The 18,173-nt window shown below is 40.6% G+C and overlaps 1 long non-coding RNA gene across 1 annotated transcript in view; it reads left to right on the forward strand.

Annotated features, from left to right (window-relative positions):
- LOC109963409 (uncharacterized) overlaps positions 1 to 12,229 on the forward strand; it is a 27,093-nt gene extending 14,864 nt beyond the window's left edge. Inside the window, exon 3 of the long non-coding RNA XR_002275403.1 lies at positions 11,302 to 12,229. This is a non-coding gene — a long non-coding RNA (uncharacterized LOC109963409). The remainder of the gene's footprint in view (positions 1 to 11,301) is intronic.
- The last annotated feature ends 5,944 nt before the right edge of the window (positions 12,230 to 18,173 follow it).

The raw sequence follows: 18,173 nt of genomic DNA on the forward strand, positions 1-18,173 counted from the left end.
AAGCTCACTTCAACCATTGTATATATTACAAAAAAGAGCGATAAGAATTGTGCATAAGATGGGGTATAGGGATCACACAAATGTAGCTTTCATACAGTCTAAATTGTTAATATTTTTCAATTTAGTGGGATACATGACTGCAGTGTTTATGTATAAAGCCAGGAACAATTTATTACCTGGTGGAATTCAAAAACTATTTTATGAAAGGGAAGGGGGATACAATTTAAGGGGTCAGTTAAATTTAAAAATTCATGCTTTACGTACAACCAAAAAAAAAGATTTTGTATTTCCATAAGTGGGGTAAAACTATGGAATAATTTAAGTGCGGACATAAAAAATAGTAATAGAACTGACGAGTTTAAACGTAAATATAAAGGTATGTGTCAAACAAGATATATGCAAAAACAGGATCAATGATTACTATTGTGGGTGTGGTGTATATTTTGTAACCATTCTTTAGTATATCATTTGTGTGATGTAAGAATGTTAACACTGTTATATTCTTTTTTTAGTATAATATGTGTGTGTGTAGAAGTGAATCATTTATTGCTTGCAAACCAGTGATGGTAAGATGATGTCATGGGGTAGGACTGGATAAGTCTGACTTCTTCCTACTCCATTCGAGCATGTACTAGGTATAAGCAAATTGATATTGGATTGTGTGTAACAATGTATGTTGTTATATCAACTGTTTTATATGCTTGAAAGAATAAATCAAATCAAATCAAATCAAACACTGGTGTGGTTCATCTGGGGAGCCGAAGCAAAGCAGACTAACCCGAACTGTGTGAGGGTTTTTGCGACTTTAATAGGAATTCAGTTCAGAGCTTTTATTAAATCCATGTATTGATGTTGAGCAATATAATAAGTGTTTCCTCAATCTGTATAAGCAATGTACATGCTGTACATTATATATTGTACCAAATGGTAACCATGCATGTAACTGATACCTTATTAAATGGAAAAGAATTATGGGGAACATTAAGCTGTCTCACTTGCTTCTTGCACCCACCTGTTTTTATCTGTTATTGCTTGTGATATACTGTATTGTCATTCTCAAATAATAATGTTACACTCACTTGGCTTTTGTGAGTTCTCAGACACCAGAGAGAATAAGTACATTAAAGGTAGTAAAGTGCAATATCACTTCTGTCCTTTAGCTGAATTTGAATTCCACACATTACAGGTCCATGTTGTGCTAATGGATGATGACAATCGCTAAAACTGTCCAATGAATGAGTTACTTGTTATTCTACATGCATACTCCTACTCTGACTGCCTGGCACCACACCAGTCCAGCACATGTCTAGCTTCAACTGCCTGGCTCTACTCTCACTCTGTGTACCCGGCTCTCCTCCTGCTCCATCAGTCCAGCTCTGCTCCTGCTCCACCAACTCCAGCACTGCTTGCCCAGCTCAAGTCCCTCCCTGCCAGTCAGCCCAGCACTGGCTGTTTGCCCTTCTCCAACTCAACCTGCCCTTCACCTGTCCTGACGATCCAGCTCAACACCGGTCCAGCTGGTCGAGTCGCCCCAGTTGAGCCAGCATGCTTCCCAATACGCAGCCCAGCGTTCTAGGTCCACTATCCTGCCCCCTCCATCCTCCTACTCTGACACCAGTCAGTTCCCTTCTCATTCCCATGGTGGCGTCTGTTCACCTTAATGTTTCCCTTCTCTGCCAGTTACCAGTGACTCTAGATTACCTGCACCAGCATGTCATAAAGTTTAAAATGTGGCTTGTACTCCGAGTCCTGCCTTTTGAGTCCAAAACTTGTGCCTGGTGGCCGATAGGCCATTAAAGCCACAGTGGTCAGATTGTTAAGATTCTTTACTGTTATGTTCATACAGTGCCTTGCAAAAGTATTCGGCCCCCTTGAACTTTGCGACCTTTTGCCACATTTCAGGCTTCAAACATAAAGATATAAAACTGTAATTTTTTGTGAAGAATCAACAACAAGTGGGACACAACCATGAAGTGGAACGAAATTTATTGGATATTTCAAACTTTTTTAACAAATAAAAAAACTGAAAAATTGGGCGTGCAAAATTATTCAGCCCCCTTAAGTTAATACTTGGTAGCGCCACCTTTTGCTGCGATTACAGCTGTAAGTCGCTTGGGGTATGTCTCTATCAGTTTTGCACATCGAGAGACTGAAATTTTTGCCCATGCCTCCTTGCAAAACAGCTCGAGCTCAGTGAGATTGGATGGAGAGCGTTTGTGAACAGCAGTTGTCAGTTCTTTCCACAGATTCTCGATTGGATTCAGGTCTGGACTTTGACATAGCCATTCTAACACCTGGATATGTTTATTTGTATTTATTAGTCATTTAGGTCAACATTGGATCATTCAGAGATCCTCACTGAACTTCTGGAGAGAGTTTGCTGCACTGAAAGTAAAGGGGCTGAATAATTTTGCACGCCCAATTTTTCAGTTTTTTATTTGTTAAAAAAGTTTGAAATATCCAATAAATTTCGTTCCACTTCATGATTGTGTCCCACTTGTTGTTGATTCTTCACAAAAAAATTACAGTTTTATATCTTTATGTTTGAAGCCTGAAAGGTGGCAAAAGGGCGCAAAGTTCAAGGGGGCCGAATACTTTCGCAAGGCACTGTAAATACCTGGATGCAATCAAATTTCCTTCAGTTACAGACAAGACTGAAGTTATTGCTTTTGGTAGCAAGAACGAAAGGACCGAAGTTATTGATCAGCTTGATTGTAGAACTATGAAGACAAAAACTCAAGTTACAAATCTTGGTGTCATAATTGACTCAGACCTGAACTTCACCAGTCACATCAAGGCCACAACTAAATCAGCTTTTCATCATCTCGAACAAATAGTACAACTCTGAGGTCTCATGTCCTGAGAAACTCACTGATGCTATCGTCTCCAACAGGCTGGACTGTTGTAATGGTCTTTTGTCTAGCCTTCCCCAAAAGACTGTTAGACAACTTCAGCTCGTTCAGAGAGTTTGAACCAGAACCAGGAGAATTGAGCAAATCACTCCTGTTCTTAAATCTTTACACTGGCTCCCAGTTACCTACAGAATCCAAACCCAGCAGGGCCCTGACATCCTTAGTAAGCAGTGATCTGGTTTTAATGCTTATAATATTTAATGCTGTTACTGTTTTTCTTTGCCTATGTGAAGCACTTTGAATTGCCTCTGGTTAGGAAATGTGCTCTAGAAATTAAGCTGTCTTGCTTTGATCTGAAGTCCAGTGGTGCTTTGACCAAGATTCCTGTGCTGGCCAGTTTTATATCTTTATGTTTGAAGCCTGAAATGTGGCAAAAGGTCGCAAAGTTCAAGGGGGCCGAATACTTTTGCAAGGCACTGTATAATGGTGTGGAAATGTCTTTTTGCTTCCTTCTAAGATCAGACCTAAATCAGCTGTTTCCTGTGAAGTTATTCAAAGTCATCATGTTTTTGTGTTAAAGCTGCTAAAAGGATCTTGTGGCAGACTCAGCCTGGAGCTGTCTTTATTTAGCTATGATTTTAGAAGATTTTGGCCCATGAATTGGCTGGTTTGATTTAGTAATTCTTCCTCCTGCAGCACTCACACAATTTGACTAGGCTGTGTGTGCAGATCACATCTACACACAGTGGACTACTTGCATCTTTAGCTCAAAAGAATACTTTAAAAAAAAATCAAAACATAGTAAAGCTGGTTTGAATAAAATACTCACGAGATCATGCACATAAGTGGGATTATGAGATAATGGCATGGAAAGATCTGTGGTTTATGAGAAGAGGAATAAAGCAGCAGTAGAGATAGTAAAGTCAAGGTGGTAGCTGGAGATCGATAGGCTTGTCCAAGAAAAAAGACAACTCAAAAAGCAGTCTAGGAGGAATAGAATATAACTTTATTTGTCACTGTACAACGAAATTGAAAAAGCAGTCCTTGGTGCGATAGAAATTATAAAAAAAAAATCACTGTTCAGGGTCTGTATTGCACTTGAATAAAAACTGTTTTCAAGTCTGTTTGTCTAAGACTTAATTGCTCTTTAACTTCTGCCTGAGGGTAGCAGTTCAAAGATACTGTGGGATGGGATGAGTCCTTTAGGATATTCCAGACTTACTCAGGCAGTGGGAACTGTACAGTTGTTGCAGGGTTGGGAGAGGGCAGCCAATAATCTCCTGGGTGGTGGTGATTACTCTAGCTCAAGGCTAAAGATAGTGAGAAAGAGGGCATTAATGTGATGTAAAATAGCCTCACATCTAGACAGGCAAGTTTATGGAAAGCAGAAGTCTTTGGCAGAACAGATGGAAAAAGGAAAAGTGGCACTTTAGATGCCTGCAGCTTTTCTAAATAAGCCTCCTTTCACATCTAAAGATGGGGACAAAGAGTTAGGGTTATCTGGAGATATGTCTCTTATTGAATAAACAGCTTACCCAATGGATGTTAAAGCATCAACTCTGACAGAGCTGAAAATTGTAGTTAGCCAAACTGGGTGTCATCAGGCCCTAGACCTAATCGTGTGTTCAATAGGTGGTATAAAATGCTCCTGATGTGAGGTGGTTTTGTAGATGCTCATTAGGGCAGCATGGAGGAAGCAGCTTATTCCTAGGTCATGGAGAAGAGCACGTATTACTGCACACTTTTAAAATTCAAATGTAAGACTTTTTTAAAGACCTAAACAAAGAGAAAATAAGACCATCTCCACAGCAGAACAAGTGCAAATTACCACAAATGTAGCATGTGTAACCATTTTCATTCAAATAAAATGATCAAATATCAAAAGACAGGGATGATCATGTAGCCCATGGATGCATAATACAATACAGTTACTGATGTAATCATTTAGCATTGAGAGGACAGCATGTAGAGCCTATGGTTTTGATAACTTGCAAGTGTAATCACACTAACAAAACTGAATACAATGTAATGAAACAGTGCTACAAAAATCCTCCCTCATGTTGACAAAGACATCATCCTAAAGTTCTAGGATGACACCACAGTGATAGGTCGCATCACTGGTGGGGACGAAGCAGCCTACAGGAGGGAGGTGGCCGGTCTGGTGTCATGGTGTAATCTCAGCCTCAGCACCGACAAGACGAAGGAGATGATAGTGGACATGAGGAAGGAGAGGAGATCTCATCAGCCACTGTTCATCTGGGGGCTTGAAGTGGAGAGGGTGAGCAGCTTCAAATACCTGGGCGTCCACATCAGTGAGGACCTCACTTGGACACTTAACACCACACAGCTGGTCAAGAAGGCTCAACAGTGGCTGCACTTCCTGAGGAGGCTGAGGAGGTTTGGCATGTTGCCTAGGATCCTTTGCAACTTCTACAGCTGCATCATTGAGAGCATCCTGACCAGGTGCATCACTGTCTGGTATGGCAGCACTACTGCTATGGACTGCAAGCACCACAGAGAGTGGTAAAGACTGCGGAGAAGATCACCAGGACTCTACTGCCCTCTCTGCAGAGCATTTACCACTGCAGGGTGCGTAGGAAAGCTGCCTCCATCCTCAAAGACCCCACCCACCCCCAGCATGGACTGTTCATTCCCCTGCCCTCCGGTCGGAGGCTCAGAAGTGTTAAATGCAGGACTTCTAGACTGAAAAACTCTTTCTTTCCGTCTACCATCAGACTCCTAAACAGCTGACTCAGGATCTACCTCATGTAAATCCATCTGTACTGTTTACATACTCATTTTGCACATGCACAATTTCACACTCAGTCTCTCGATGTGCAAAACTGATAGAGACATACCCCAAGCGACTTACAGCTGTAATCGCAGCAAAAGGTGGCGCTACAAAGTATTAACTTAAGGGGGCTGAATAATTTTGCACGCCCAATTTTTCAGTTTTTTATTTGTTAAAAAAGTTTGAAATATCCAATAAATTTCGTTCCACTTCATGATTGTGTCCCACTTGATTTTATCTGCTTCCTTCACTTGCTGCTTTAAAGTGCCTTAGATTTGTGATTTTACTGCCTATTTAGATTTGTGTTATTGCTCATCTACTTTATATTTCACTTTATATTTCACTTGTATTTTGTGGCAGTCATGTGGACAGCAAAGTAAGAATTTCATTGTACAGGGAAACATGTTTCCTAACTGTGCATATGACAAATAAACACTTTGACCTTTGACCTTGGCCTAGTTTCAATGTTCAGTTTGTGTTGAAACTTTTCTAGAGACATGATAATGATTTTTTATCAAGGCTTTAGACTACTTTATTCACTAATAGCACTGGTCCTCCTTGTGGAAAATTTTAGAAGCACCAGCTCAAAATGTGGGTGTTATACAAACAGATCCCTAACCCTTTGATAAAGTATTCAGATATGTCTCAGTTAATCTAAGTGTCAGCTCAAAAGACTCTAAATGTTTTAAATCTAATTTAAGACTTTTTAAGGATCTATGGGAACCCTGCCAAAGGGATCCTCATATCATGAGAAATAACCGTGATGATGTAGGACAGTTTAGGCCTTCTCACTGTAAGAGCTAAAGGTTTCTTCAGTGTAGTGGCACAGATGCTGTCAACCACCTAGAAAAGACTAAGCTTTTCAGAGCATAAAGCCAAAATGCCTATTTTTTCTCCATGCTTGGAGCCCACAAACATGATCTGATGTCGAAGAAGGAAACATAAGACTTAAATTCAGCAAATGCATTGGGTTCTGTTCCACTCAGACTACTGTGGACAGTATCAGCAGCAGTGGGGTACCATGGTACCAGCCATAGTCACAGGGATAGTGGGAGAATATGTTTCACAACTGCTGAGTGTATTAGAGCACAGCAGCACAGGCAGCATACCAGGATACACAATCTCACCTTTACAGTTTACCATGGCAATAGATGTTATTATCAGGCCATGTAAGTGGGTTGTAGGAGGAGAGAGGCCTCGGTCAGAGCAGCGATTACTACCCATAAGGGTGTCAATGCATGACATAACAACCATCACTACAGCACCACATACCAAAAGGCTAATGGATAATTTGAACATACACTAAAATTAAGACAGAAAAAGTATTCAATAGTGAAAAGCCTGTGTTCAGATAAAAGGTGTATACAAATGAGGAGGCAATGCCTTTCTGTGGTAGAGAAGCCAGTTCAAAGTTGGTAGGTGTTAAGATGCAGCACTTAGTGATAAATAGCAAATCCAGGGCCTGAGACAGTAGGCAGTGGATGGCATTTAGAGATGTCAAGCCTTCCAGGCAAACTCAGACTGTGATGCTTCCAGTTTAGTTGGCTGCCAATGATTGTTGTGGCCACTGACATTCTATATACATTACTATATGTAGTGCTTATTTCAACTGTAGACAAGCTAGCAAGAATGTGTAGCATTCACATTAGAAAGTGATTAGGAGCCCCGCGCTGCCTCAGCACTGTGGTTCTTTACAGAAAAGTGATTTTAGAGCCCCCTGTAACCAGTTTAACAGAGGTTAGGTTTCAGTGAACAAAAGCTATGCTGGAGATGGTGCTGTCAGAATCTAAGGATACAGCAGTGCAGAGTGCAGTGCCAACAGTCTCAGCAGGGAGGAAGTGGAACCCAATGGAGGCAATTATGCACATTGAGGCAGCCCATGCCACATGGAAGCAGATAATTACAGTCATGCTAGAAGGAACTTATGATGTGCTTCCATTTCCCCAAATGGATAGGTGAGGACCCAACATGTCCTTTGTGTTCAGATATAGCTTAACTTTGGCATGTTGTTTCAGAGCATAAAACAAGCCTGTCTCAAAGGCCTCACATCTGGAGACATAACCAAGAGCTGAAGTGGCTAGTAGCAGCTACTGAGAGTAAGTACCTAGAGCTAAACTCAATGGATGCAAAAAGGAAACTAGACTGATTTTAGTTTGTTTGTGAGGGTGAAGAAAATCGGGAAACAAGCTCAAGACATGGAGGGACTGGCAAATGAGAGTAGACTGGAGAACAGCTAAGAGTCCCTTGGGAGATAGCTACCACTAATCAGACACTGGTGTCACATGACAGGCCTTGATGCTCAATTCCAGTTTTTTTTTTTTTTGTGTGTCAGATCTGTTCTTTTTCTGGTCACGGTTCACATTCATGTTTGCAAGTGATGTGTATCGAGCTCAAAGTGTGAACACTTGAGCTCCTAAACTGGATAGGATAGTCACCTTTATTGGCCAAGTATGTTACACATAAGGAATTTGTTTCCGGTACAGAACAGAGCTCCTAAACTGCCACACATTTGCAGATTTAACTGAAATGTGAGTCATCATGTGCATACAAAAATAACAATGTCATGTGTGCAATGGGCAAATTGCACATTACCCTCAAAAACTACTAAGTTATGATATGTTTCTTTTAGTTTGGCTTGATGAGAAACTTCTGCAAAAATGTTTATTTTTAATCAAGCTGTGAGGGGCCCACACTGAATAATGACACAAGGTGATATGTGCATATGCAAATGTGGAAGAAAAAAAAGAATACATGAATTGTGATCTGACCATTCTGACAGCAGTTGCATAATCAGAGAGTGGATATGAATCAGATCACTTGATTAAGAGAGGGAGGAGCCTAAAGCAGGCAATGAAAAACATGGCTGTGAATTAGAAGAAAAGTCAGTGAATGGGGCAATGGTGTTCCTTGTATGATTTATTCAGTTGCAGAGATTGGGGCTGGGAGAGTAGCTGCAGGCAGAGTGTTAAGGGTCCACTAGGTCACAGAGTGACCGAACTACAACTAGGACTAGTCAAAACTAGATAATGGCTGGACTACTGAGCCAGCTATAGCATTTACACAAAACTGCCTAAGCCAGTGGGAGTCGAAGTCTGTTCACTATAGATTTTAAATGTGTCATTGCTCCCAAGTATTTATTCTTTGCTTGGCCAAGGCTTTAACTATGTTAGATCAGGTCAATGTTGTTGCTTGTCATGGAGCCCAGCAGATTTATGACAGCATGGCTTGAACCCTAATTTGTTAGTAAAATAGCAGGCTGTGAGCACAACACTGACATTTTATTTATGGTTAAAATTTCTTATTCATGTGGTGGTTCCAGCAGCCTGTTGTACTGTACCCAGTGTTTATCCACTCCAGTTCTTTTCAATTCAGTTGAGACACAAGAACAATATTATCTCACATGTAAGGTGAGGTTTCTGCTGCAACTCAGGAATATGTCCTTACTGTTTTGTACTGACAACAAATGGAACCTTTTATATAATGCCCACAGACAGGTCATTTGGTAGAGAAAATAGACTGGTTGTGGACCGAGCATGGATGCACAAGTGCACACACTGGACACATTATAATACAGTTGCAATTTTTGCTTCACATTCTCAACTGTCTGTTGTGTAGGTTATTTTCAGAATGGAGAGTCTATTTTCTGCACAAAAGGATGCAATTTAAAAAAAATCACACAAATCACACCTTTAGCTGCTTGAAAGCATAGATAGAAGAGCAGACCATCCTTAGCGCACTTCTTATTTTCTCCTCCTTGTACTGCCTCTTCTTTTGCCTATCATTCGCATCTCTTCTTCATTCCCTTGCTCCCTTCTCCTCTCGCCTTTTTTATCTCCATCTTTTATCCCATGCTGTAGTCACTGTTGTCTCAAATTTTTCATCATTGCTCCCACTCTCTCATTCCCTCTCTAAGGAACCAGATGTGTTCCTTGTATGATTTATTCAGATGCAGAGATAGGGGCTGGGAGAGTCTGCTGCAGGCAGAGTGCACTGCTTGAGCTCTGATGGTTGGTTATACTTCCTACCATCATTCCTTATGCAAATGAGTTTACCTCATTTATATGAGCCAGATTTGTTTCTTTTATGGACTGAAGAATTTGCATCATCAGTGTGAACATAGGTTTTCATGGTTGCTGGCTTGCACTGAAAAAATGCCAAAGTAGGAGAAACTAAGGTATCACTGAAACAGAGAAAATGTGCTAAAATATCTTTAAAGTGCCCACAGTACTCATTTTACTAATTTCCAGCCACTTAATGTTTAATCTTGGTTACCTCTAGATTAGCTTGGCATCCCTCATAACTTGAAATAGTCTTTAATTATGTCAAAATGAGAAAACCAGAGAGCCTCTTCCTAAAAATGAGAGGATAGTTTGTGAACGCCCACAACTCCTGTTGTCATTGTTGTTCGGAAAGTGGACAGCACAACCAACTGCGATGGCTTTAATTAATTTGAATTTCTCCTCCATAGATAGATAAACAATGGTATATGTACCAATGAAAAGAGATGTGTAACACTATAAGCAAAGCGAGTAGTTGAGAAAGCTCATATTTTAACTAGCATAATGCAGACATTGTAACTTCTCCAGCCTTGCAACAATGCTCTCTAACATTACAGGCATTAACAGATATCTGACGTGTTTTTTTTTTTAATTTTTTTATTTACCGTTAAGTCCCACCCAGTAGTGGAAACATCACTCCCTTTCAAGTAGCTCAGAGGTCAGTAAATCCAACCGGTGGTTGCTGCCTCTTACCCCACATGACCACATACATTCCCAAAGTAATGAAATTAATTCCAACAGGTAGCGTAGCGCTGACAATAACATCATGGATGGTTAGGATCCTCTTGTTAACCCATATCACATCACATGAGGCAGACACACTGGCCTCAAGCAGTCAAAACGTCTGGGGTACCAGCACTGATGAGCTGATCATTCACAATTGCACAGTATGTAAGTACTTGTTGAGGGCTCCTTGATAACTGGAACTGAAAAGGGAAAGGGAAATATGACCTGAACCTCCATGTACAGTTACTTTTAGTTACACTAAAAAGCCTTTATATTTTAACTACCAAACTTTCATTAAATATTTGACTTTCATTTGTTTTGCCAGTAGTATGCATTTTGTTCAAACATATAAAAGTAAACTGGACTATTTGAACTATTGAGCTAATGCAGGTGGTAGACAGGTGACAGACATGTCAATCTAAAAAAAAAAAATCAAAATATTTAGGAAAAAAAAGCAGTAAAAATCCAGCAGGGGTAAACAGAAGAGAACCTAGTTGTAGTGTCATTGTGATATGGAATATACAAAATGCACAAGGCATGAAATGACATGGGTTATTAGATGGTGTTATTCTCCTCTTATAAGCATAAGAGGCAGGAGAACATTAACTCTAAAAAGTCAATTCTTCCCCAGGCCCTAAAGCAAAATTTTCACTTTAAATAATGGGTTGCAATAACATGTAGCGCTGGGGATGGAGAGACACTTGGCAGGGTCCCTCAAAATGCCCCTCTAGGTGGGATGTATTTAGTTTTGGGGTTGGTGGGGATTGTTAGGTGTGTTCATGAGTTTAGTTTTCTGTGTGCGTGTGAATGAAATAGTGGCTGCTTCGAGCACAGAAAAGGCAACTTCTGTCTCTGGCTTCTTTGTTTTATCTAGCTGGCCTTACATTGGTGCAAGGCCGGGGATGGTGTAAGAAGTGGGATGGGCGTTGACAGAAGCAAGAGGCAGTGCGACCTGAAGCAGAAGGCCCCTAGGAAATTGCCTGCCACCCCACTCTTAGTGGGAGCCCACCAAAATGAGACCGCTGACTGAGCCAGTGTTCCTCACGAGGCAAGCCGGAAGAACCCTGCCAATCATCATCATCACCCTGGCTTCACAGGGACCCAGAGCCAGCACCAGCTAACCAGCCAGCCATTCCAGAACTGCGAGCAGATCAGTCCAAGCTAGCAGCAGGATAAACCCCTACCTCAATGACGACCTGACCAGAAGGCCACATGGGGAGCGCCATCCTGCAGTGTGCCATCTTTTTCCCAATCCCTGGGGTGAAGACGCCTAAGTTCTATGGTAGGGACATCTGGGAGGCCTATCTTGCCCAGTTCGAATTGTTTGCTGCTGCTGCTCACTGGTCAGAGAAAGCAAAGGCACTATAGCTGGCTTTGTTGCTGATGGAGGATGACCACTCATTCCTACTGTTGCTGAGCCTGGACGAGTGGATTGCCTGGTGAATGCACTTCAGAGTCACTTCTGCCCCTCAACCTGCAAGATGCCCTTTCCAGTGAGTTTAAACACTGCACCCAGGTGCCGGGAGAATCCCTCCATGTTTTGGTTCATCCATGCCACCTCCCATTCAGGGTGAGTTGGTGTTTGTCCAGGCCCCTGCCCCTGACAAGCTTAGACTACACGTGCAGCTGGCCCACCCCAGAATCTTAGGTGAAGCCCTGGAGATCATAGTGGAGTGGGAGACCACTGCCTGTGCACCGAGGCGTGGCCTTGGGTCATGGCCACTATGTGGAGACCGGCAAGGAGGAGGCAGCCTGCCAGGTCGCTGCCATGCCACTACTACCAGCGAAGTGATTCATTGCGACAAAAGGTGATATGGTGACAGTAAACTGAAGCTCTATAACTCAGGGTTAACAAGACCAAAACAACAAAAAATAAATCTCAAAAAATACTGACAAATCCCTAGGTGAAACAAATAAACCAACCAAAAAAAAAAGACATTTGCCTGGCCTAACTCACTAGATTAAAGAGAAACATAGCCACACATCTTCTGTGCTATTTACACTACTTAAAAACTATTTTAATGAATACATGTATATTTTTCTTTTCCCCCAGTTGTCAACAAATTCCATGAAATGAACTAAACCGTTTACTGTACAGTATGTGTATCCAGAGTTTGATATCTTACACCTCTGTGCCACTGAAATCTAAACACTTTTCAGATCACATCAGCGAGCCACACTAGGCAATATGTTCATCAGTTGCCATGAACACTGTAGTTTATTTTAACTCAGTCATACATACACCAACCTGCTTCTAGAAGTAGGCTACAAACTATAACACCTAACAAACTACAGTGGCCAGCTGTCTGGGGAATAAATTAGCCTTTCTTTAAACAATAAATTAAATAAAAAGAAGCATATATTTGTGACCCCCATTTAAAAACACATCTTCAGTAGGAATTGATTCCCTTGGAGATGAGAGCTAAAAGTAGGGATGAGAGTATTCCACCAAATTAACATTGCAGTCCTTTGGACTCACAGCAGAGATTTTAAAGGAATGATCAAAATGGAAGCAGCTGAACAATAGAGAATGGCGTTTTTATTTAACACATTCTTCTTACTTGTTAAAACCTGGCACCTAGATTACCTATAATGAAACCAGTTCTTCAGCTCCAACTCAAGTGACATCACTGGATGCAATTTAGCTGTCAGACTTCATACAGCTCCCTCTGGAAATGCTAAAAGCTTTGTAAAATTACTACTATGTAAAAAAAGTATAAGTTTACACTTAACTAAAGCTACACATGTATGAGAATAAAGTAGCTCACATTGATAGTTCATAATTTTGAAGTTCACAGCCTCCAATATGTACTAGTTTATGTACTGTGTTTTTTTTTAAACTATTTTCTGTTGACCACTTGATCACATGTATGTTAAAATACACTTTTATCCTGAGCCCTTAGGGAATCACTTGCAAAATAATAAAATAATAGGCCAGCTATACTTTACAATGACACCTAAAAGGGAAGGGAGGAAATTTAGTTCATTCAGGCTTGAATAGACAGTGTCTATTAAGTTAATCCAATCATTTAGGGAGTGATTTCTGCTACAGAGGCTATTTTATGTGAAGTGTACTGTGGAGATTAGTGATATATAAATATCACTGTGACTATACCTGGACATTCTAATGAAAGTGTAATCTCTAGTAATAAGTGTAATAAAAAAAATCAACATTTTGATTATGTGATATTGTTGATCCACACCCAAACTAATCAGTCCTTAGATCATCTGAGAACCTGCTATGATTCTTCTTTCATTAAAGTCAGTGAATGAATGAGCAGAATGAGATGTCTGTAGAGTCTGTAGTCTTACCTATCTTGGGGACATTCCCAGAGCACTTTGAAGGAACCACAAGTTAGTGACATGATTTAATTATTTTGAGATACCAGGACTTTGTCTGTCCTCATTTTCCTTCCCATGCTCATAGACATTACCCAGTCTTGAGATAAACCAGTAGCAAGCATCCTTGTGGTCTTACAACGTCTATAGCATGTTGCACTGGAGACAAAAACTGCATTCACATTACATACAGAAGTCACTCAAACCCAATTTTTCCCTCCAATTGACTCAGATCTGATCTTTGCACAGATGTGTGAATAAACCAAACTGGATTTTTCCTAATCAAATCTGGGCCACTTCCACATGTGCTCCTTGATCTGATTCATTACTCTGACCATTTGACCATTGTCAGAACAGTCAGCTCAGAATTCATGTGGTTTATCCAACGGCTTCCTCCTCTGCACATATCGCCTGTCTTCATCATTCAGTGTTGGCCCATCACAGACCAGTAAAAATAGACTCGGAGGAGAGCAGCAACGCAGTGTAGAGATGAGGATGTTTCACATTTGGACATTTATGGAGACACTTCTGATCAAGCCAAGCTGGAGGGAACATTTTGTAACCGAGCAGTTTTTGAGAAAACCGCACATTTAGTTGTGCAAATGACACTGTTATTATTGTACACATGCAGCTCACATTTCAGATAAATCTGTGCATGTGTGGCAGTTTAGGACATTAAATGGTGTTCATACATGGGGTTAGAAACATCACTTACAAACATGAATGTGAGCCATCACCACAAAAAGATCAGATCTGACAAATAGATCTGAACTCAGCATTAAGGCCTGTGAATGTTGACCCAGAATACTGCAGCTTTATCAAGAGACAAAGATTTGTTTGTTACACCCTGTATTAATTAAATCTAGGTGAAGAACCAAACAGTTAGTTTAGATGATTAACAAAAGACAAAATTATACCAAGCAGCCCAACAGTTGCTTCTGGGTATCAATAAGGGTAACTACTGAAATATCCTGTTAATGTGTTGAAAAGCTAATAGCATATTTAAATTTGTTTCCAGAGATATTCATATATTTTGGATAGCAGTTTTATTGTTGTCATATCCCCAGAAACCGTGCATGTTTGGTTTGACATTCTTCAGGTAACCCTCTGTGAAATGCTTCCTGGAAACTGAGGAGACACAAAGCCACTGTCAAGAATAATTGCCCCCTTGTGGGGGTGACTCCTCCAATCTAAAAATGCATATTTCAGGATTTTCAGGTCCTGTACATGTCCTCCACTTCTTGGTTATGTGGGAAATCTACTGACATCTACAAACCCCACAGAGATAAAGTGAGATGAAGGATTATCCTGAATCTGATTCAGTCAGAATCGCTGAACATAAAGATGCCAGCAGGATAGCAAGAGAATATCATTTTCAACCAAAATAAACAAAATATTGCATGTCTGCTTTTCTAATGAGTTTCTCTTTGTGTAACATATGTCTGCTGTTACACATTTTGACTGCTTTAGATTATAAGAAAATCCACATTTCTTAATATTTTGCAATCCTCTTTTTTTTCTTAGAAGATAAAAGTTTCAAGAGAGATGTCTCTGGCAACTGAGATGTGTTATCACAGTTATGCAGCAGCTCTGGTCTGATAGAACAACAGGGCACAGTAGCAAAGCAAAGTGTCTAAACAGTGGAACTTTTACAACAAGTGCAAAAATCTGATTTGACCTCTGGTGTAAACCTGAGCATGGTTCTTTTGTGTGTTATTTGACTGTAGTTTCTGGCTTCTGTTATCAGACAATGCCTACCCTATTTTAGGCTTCAGAGCCCCCGTGACTCTTCCCACAGGCTGTCAGAGCACATATGGCACTATAGAAGCACTGCTGAAGGCAAGATTATCAATTCATTACTTTGTGGCAAGGGTTTCCCCTCGAGACACATGGTTTCCTCTATTTTCTGTTCAGGTATATGTGTAAAAGGTTTATGCAGTGGGGTTAATAATTCACTGGTTCATTACACTGCCTCCTTCAGGGTTGCTTTAAAAAGGCTGACACCAGGTAGCGTCTGATGAAATCAGCTAATCTTGGACTGTCAAATACTCAATAGGGCGTCTGAAGACTCCCCTTGGCAATCAGCTGAGCCAGTGAGTGACACAGACATAATTGTTAAACAGTTAACAGCAGGTGTACTGGTGATAGAGTTGCCCCAATTAGCAAAGTAGAATTTCTAATGAAACCAGAAAAAAAAACAATACTAAAAAAACATTGTCCTGTGGTGTAAACTCAGACTAGCATCTTGTTGTCTTCTGACTACTGTTTAAGCCTACTGGACTCACTGGGAACTGTAGTCCTGACCCCCACCCTGCTGCTCTGCTCCTCCTCTCTGTTTTCTGCACCGTAACTGCTGCCAGGTGCACTGAACTATGGGAAGTATTTAATATTTTTTTGCCACACTTGTTGTCACAAATATATTCTGAACTGGACCCAGATGCAACACAAAACAAGTGCAAAATAGGAAAATGTTTATTGGGGGGATAATGGTACAGACAAGGCCACAATGGGGGCTGAGAGCATTGGAACAGGTAGATGGAAATATCAGGTCTTTCAGGTAGGAGGAGCACAGCAGCCCCTCTGACTCTGTGTCTCCTAGAAGTGCAGACCAATAGTGAGTACACGATGTAGTAGCAAAGTGAGTAATTGTTCTACATTGTACTCACATGGGTGCCTGTTGTTTTTGCAAGTGATGGAAATGGAGACCAGTAGCAGTGGTGGAGCAGCAGGTAAAATGGCATCCAACTGGGAAGATTGTAGACCAAACAGGTGACGTGGAGATGAGAACACAGGAGCCCTAGTGAAGTGGAATGAAGTCAGCACAGGTAAGAAAATAAGAACCCAGGAGGACAAACAGATAGATAAGCTTTTACTAATTAGGGTTTACGGGTGGAAAAGGCAAGCAGGATCTCCAGATAGGTTTCTCTGGTAAAGAGTGTAAAGGTGTAAAGAGATGGCCATGCTTATGAGGAGATATCTGGAACAAAGAAAGCATTATAGGGAAAATAAAGCAACTTCAGTGTGCACACATGCAGAAAAAAAAAAGTTACGGAGCTCAGTGAGAAAAACTAAAAATAACTGTTGCTCAGAGCAGTTGATTCAGAGCAGTTCATTCAAAACTTCACTGGAGGGGAGGGCTGATAGTCAAAGCCTAAGATGTTTAAAGCCACATTTGCTACAGTAAATTGCACAGTGGTGGCTCCAAAATGGCAGCGAGACAAATAATTTCTTCATGCTAGCCAAATATCCTACATCCCATTGTAGCGTACAGGCAGTATGTGTTTGATTGGCTCATTTTCTTTAGCAGGATGCAGAAGGTTCCACTCTGTACTGGGTTGAGAGAAATCCTGGTGGGGCTCTGAAGACACAGCTGATAGATGGAAATCAGTGAACAGCCCCTGGTATAACCTGTCTCAGTTTGATAATAGTTAGAAAATAATTGAAAGAAAGGCCTTAAACATTTAAAAAATGTCACTTAAAAATGATTTTTAAATTTGTTTGTCATCTTTTTTTCACAGATTTTTTTCACGGAGGCTCAATATCCCATTATGTTTACAGTTACCCACACACTCACCTCTAGTTCCTTTTTTTACACTCCTGGTGTCAAGCAGTATAAAATAACATTTGGTTAAATGTACTTAATCTGAGTTTTTGACAAAATATAAAACAGTGGAATAGAAATGATTTCAAGCATATTTATTTCTGATGATTGCTCAGCCTCTCTTCAGCCTTTGAGATCCATCTTGGACAATTCTGATTCAAAGTCCTTCAACCCAAACAGCAATATACAATACTGTATGTCTATGCAGAATACAGCCCAGAGGATCCTTCTAGCGACATGCTTATCAGACCTTTATCATAATGGTAACAGTCTTACACTCCATTTGACCATTCCACTGGTAAGTGTCCTGGACCTTCTCTGAATTTATCAATAAAGCCGTTTGCTTCAGGTGTCAGATATTTCTGTTAAGTATGCAGGAAAAACACACTTAGAAGCTTCTGTGTCTGACATGACATCAGTGATAACATTACTGCCCATCAGAATTGTATGTAACAGTTAAGGAAAAGGTGTGATAGCAGGTATTCCTGTACTCCTGCAAAAAGAACTCCATCTAGAACAATGTTCATTGTTACTGAGAAACCTTGTTACACTGTTTGGGTTATCAAGAGAGTCCTGGTTATCACAGAAACAGCACTCAGGTTTGCTCCCCTCTCACAGCCTCCCTGAGGAATTCATAACTGCCTTCAAAAGCCATGACACAGTGGCAATATCCTTCATATATGAACTGTATCTTTTATCTGCAGCAGAGCTGCAGTGCCAGTATAAAAGGGGCTGTAATCACATATGATTGTGTAGTTAACTATAAAACCTCCAACAGATGTCAGAGGAAATGAGGTTAAGAGCAG

This window comes from Monopterus albus, unplaced genomic scaffold, assembly GCF_001952655.1.
Source record: "Monopterus albus unplaced genomic scaffold, M_albus_1.0 scaffold74.1, whole genome shotgun sequence".
NCBI classification, from domain to species: Eukaryota; Metazoa; Chordata; class Actinopteri; order Synbranchiformes; family Synbranchidae; genus Monopterus; species Monopterus albus.